Source organism: Bactrocera tryoni, unplaced genomic scaffold (assembly GCF_016617805.1).
Source record: "Bactrocera tryoni isolate S06 unplaced genomic scaffold, CSIRO_BtryS06_freeze2 scaffold_376, whole genome shotgun sequence".
Classification (NCBI taxonomy): domain Eukaryota; kingdom Metazoa; phylum Arthropoda; class Insecta; order Diptera; family Tephritidae; genus Bactrocera; species Bactrocera tryoni.
The window spans coordinates 1-4836 of record NW_024396084.1 but is presented as its reverse complement, the minus strand read 5'-3'; the positions used below and the strand labels follow the sequence as shown (position 1 = coordinate 4836).

The following is a 4836-nucleotide window of genomic DNA, read 5'->3' as shown; positions in this document are numbered from 1 at the left end:
AGTCAGAGCTCTTCCCACATTAGGCATTTTTGGTTGTCTGATCCATCGTAATAAATATGCGACCACACGAAGCAACTTTTGATGAGAAGAGAATTTTTCAATCAGTTCCATTACAGTGTTATCTTTCACATTTGCAGAAAATGTGACAGCGTTTTCCTTCTTCTCTAAGGCTTCGTTTTCTGGGGAAAGCTGGAAGGGAGCGTTAATTGGCTTTTACCTAATGCAATACGATTTCAGAGTCTGTCCAAAATGTAATTTTCTCGAATCGTCGACTCAACATTGGTGCAACTCGTGACCCTAAATTGGCAATATTCGAATACAGTGCAAGGTGTACGGACGTGTTTTTAATTCGCTTCGTGAATTCTGTGATTAAAACGCAAAAATTAAAAAAACAAAAAATAAACAAATAGCTAACAGTGCACACAAGTTGTTATAATTAAACATAAACAAATTATGCACGAAACAAAAAGTAAAACCAAAAAAAGAAAAATAATCAAACAATCGAAAATGAGTGCTACTCAGCCTCACCAACAAGGCCGTAGGCATTCTTTAAATGCCTACTTTAGCTTTGTCGAGCCAATAATAGCAATTCCTGTCAAAAACAAAATTAACGGGCAACAACAAATGCCCTGACAGCAATCACTATGCAGGTACCAGCACACACTCGGAAAGTGAAGGAAAACAAAATGCAAGGTGAGAATGTACCAAGCAATAAAGGGCCGTCTGTTCAGACTGGTATTGATCGCTATATTAACGTAAAAAGGAAACTAAGTCCAGTTAAATCAGCGGTCAATACCAAAAAATTTCAACCAGGCACGCCAAATGGTAAAAAGCCAGAAATCCTAAATGGCAACAGATTTGCCATACTAAGCAATGGTTTAGACGACGATGCGAAGGGTACCACCACAGTCGTTAATGCCAAACAACCCCCATATATTTGCGCGAGCGTAGCAGTAATGCTCTCGTTGCTGAATTAAGCAAAATTGTAGGTACTAACAATTTTCATATAGTGCCTTTGAAAAAGGCAATATAGACGAAACCAAAAATTCAGACCTACACTGAAAAAAGTTTTATGGAAGTCGTTAAATTTTTGTCAAATAAAAACAAAAATTATTATTCGTATCAACTGAAGAGCTCTAAGGGCCTAGTTGTTGTAATTAAGGGTATAGAGTCCGCCGTAGCCTCCAGTGAAGTCAAAGAGGAATTGGAGGAATGCGGTTTTGGTATTAAAACTGTTGTAAATATATTTAATAGAAACAAAGTACCACAGCCAATGTTTAAAATTGATCTGTTGCTGAATTCGAATCAACTTAAAAAAAAAATGAAATATTTGCTGCATCGTAGAGTAACTGTGGAAGAACCTCATAAAAGAAACGGTCCGGTACAATGATCTAACTGCCAAGAATATGGCCATACTAAATCATATTGCACTTTACGCAGTGTTTGTGTGGTATGCGGTGATTTGCATCCTACTTCAAAATGCACCCTTAAGAAATAAGAATTAAATAAAATTGCAGCAATTGTGGAGGAAATCGCACTGCTAACAACAGGGGTTGTCCTGTATTGTCACAGGGCATTCAAGTACGTCGTAACCAAATGTTACAAACACCCCATAATGAAATTATAGCAACCTCAGAGAAAAGTTCAAATCCTATTACTTCTATCAATAATAATATACAAGGAAGCTATGCTAATGTGGTGAAAGGCAACACTGTGCAAATGCAACTACCGCAAAATCCTCCAAATGGAGGTATTGAAACTATGATTATAAATCTTACACAGTCTATGACACAATTTATCGGGTGATTTTTTAAGAGCTTGATAACTTTTTTTAAAAAAAAAACGCATAAAATTTGCAAAATCTCATCGGTTCTTTATTTGAAACGTTAGATTGGTTCATGACATTTACTTTTTGAAGATAATTTCATTTAAATGTTGACCGCGGCTGCGTCTTAGGTGGTCCATTCGGAAAGTCCAATCAAGAAATTTTCAGTGAATGGGCCCTAGAAAAGTTGGCAGAAAATCCGCTTTTTTATCGACAAATTTTGTTCAGCGATGAGGCTCATTTCTGGTTGAATGGCTACGTAAATAAGCAAAATTGCCGCATTTGGGGTGAAGAGCAACCAGAAGCCGTTCAAGAACTGCCCATGCATCCCGAAAAAATGCACTGTTTGGTGTGGTTTGTACGCTGGTGGAATCATTGGACCGTATTTTTCAAAGATGCTGTTGGACGCAACGTTACGGTGAATGGCGATCGCTATCGTTCGATGCTAACAAACTTTTTGTTGCCAAAAATGGAAGAACTGAACTTGGTTGACATGTGGTTTCAACAAGATGGCGCTACATGCCACACAGCTCGCGATTCTATGGCCATTTTGAGGGAAAACTTCGGAGAACAATTCATCTCAAGAAATGGACCCGTAAGTTGGCCACCAAGATCATGCGATTTAACGCCTTTAGACTATTTTTTGTGGGGCTACATCAAGTCTAAAGTCTACAGAAATAAGCCAGCAACTATTCCAGCTTTGGAAGACAACATTTCCGAAGAAATTCGGGCTATTCCGGCCGAAATGCTCGAAAAAGTTGCCCAAAATTGGACTTTCCAAATGGACCACCTAAGACGCAGCCGCGGTCAACATTTAAATGAAATTATCTTCAAAAAGTAAATGTCATGAACCAATCTAACGTTTCAAATAAAGAACCGATGAGATTTTGCAAATTTTATGCGTTTTTTTTTAAAAAAAAGTTATCAAGCTCTTAAAAAATCACCCGATATGTCTACCATGCAAAACACGATCCAAAATTTAATAAAATCACAAAATCAAATGCTGCAAAATTTATTAAGTAAAAAATGAACTTACTAAATATCTGTATATGGAATGCTAACGGTGTTAACCAACATAAATTAGAGATTATCAGATTTCTGTCTGAAAAGAATATAGATGTAATGCTTATTTCAGAAGCTCATCTAACAAATAAAAATAATTTCAATATACCGGGATTTAGGTTATATGTTACAAATCATCCGGATGGAAAAACGCATGGTGGCACGGCAGTGTTGATTAGAAATCGCTTAAACCACTATGTCCTAGAATCTCATGCTACTCCACAGTTACAAGCTACAACAATATCACTCAAAAATGGGGGTTGTGACTTAAACCTTACGGCTATATACTGTTCACCTCGTTTTAAAATTACAGAAATCGAGTTTAAAGACTTTTTTGGAACACTATGTCAAAGATTTCTAGCAGGTGGAGATTACAACGCAAAACACACGTACTGGGGCTCACGTCTTATTAATCTGAAAGGACGACAGTTGTACTACACTATTATGAATAAGCATAATAAGCTGGATATAATATCTCCTGGTAAGCCGACATGTTGGCCCAGTGATAGATGAAAAATACCTGACTTAATAGATTTTGCTGTAGTCAAAAATATAGATAGATCGCTTATGACAGCTGATACATGTACAGACTTATCATCTGATCATTCTCCTGTAGTATTAAAGTTATACGCACATGATATTTGAGCCAAAAGTTTCCCTAACATCACATAAAACTTACTGGTTGAAGTATAGAAAGTATGTATATCAGCAGCCATATCAATATTGATTGCAAAATAAATACAGAAAGAGACATTGATGGAAATATAAGAGAAATTAATGACCTAATAACTAATGCAGCTGTATTGGCAACACCAAAAAGAAACAATAAACCAGTTGGTTTTAGAAAGATCACCAATAATGAAATGGAGAAACTTGTAAATAAGAAAAGGCGAGCTAGGCGGGAATGGCAGTCAAGTCGCTCCCCTTCAACTCTGCTTCAACTGAAATCTGTTGTACGAAAGTTAAAAAAGCGCTTAAACGTGAAGAATAACACAACACTGAAAATTATATAAAGAAATTGTGTCCAAATTCTAGCAAGCAAGCCCAAAAGTCTTTCAAGCCACCAGAAGTTTCCAACATGCCCCTAAGACAGTTGAATGGTAATTGGGCACCTAGTGATGAGGATAAGGCAAATTGCTTTGCAAATCTTCTAGAAAAGGTATTCACCATGATAGAAGACTTACGTGGAGAAAACATATATCTAATAAAATAACTTGCATGAGGATAAGAGCTGCAAATTTAAATTGGCTTTTAAATAAAAACTCTAAGCTTTGACATCAAAGTGTTTTTATATAATGCGGCCATAAAGTCGATTTGGATGTATGGCAATCAAGTGTGGGGTACGACCTGTGCAACTAATATAGACATAATACAAAGGTTCCAACCAAAAATGAATTATATATATATCTAAACTCCGTGATCACCCAAACCCTTTGGCTAATGCTATGGTACATTCCTGCTATCAAACACGCCTTAAAAGAAGAGATATGCCCGCGTACTAAGGAGCAATATATCACCAAAACAGCCCAATAACTTGCTTGAGCGTGTCTAGTTATACTCTCGCAACAAAGTTGCTAAGGAGAGTATTATAGTTTTGTTCACATAACGGTTGTTTGTAAGTCCTAAAACTAAAAGAGTCAGATATAGGGTTATATATATCAAAGTGATCAGGGTGACGAGTAGAGTTGAAATCCGGATGTCTGTCTGTCCGTCCGTCCGTCTGTCCGTCCGTCCGTGCAAGCTGTAACTTGAGTAAAAATTAAGATATTATAATGAAACTTGGTACACGTACTTCTTGGCTCCATAAGAAGGTAAGTTCGAAGATGGGCAAAATCGGCCCACTGCCACGCCCACAAAATGGCGGAAACCGAAAACCTATAAAATGTCATAACTAAGCCATAAATAAAGCCATTAAAGTGAAATTTGGCACAAAGGATCGCATTAGGGAG

General features: G+C 37.0%; 1 pseudogene; it reads left to right on the top strand.

The window, feature by feature from the left end:
* The first annotated feature begins 686 nt into the window (after nt 1–686).
* LOC120781151 lies at nt 687–1237 on the top strand (annotated as a pseudogene).
* Nucleotides 1238–4836: the final 3599 nt, after the last annotated feature.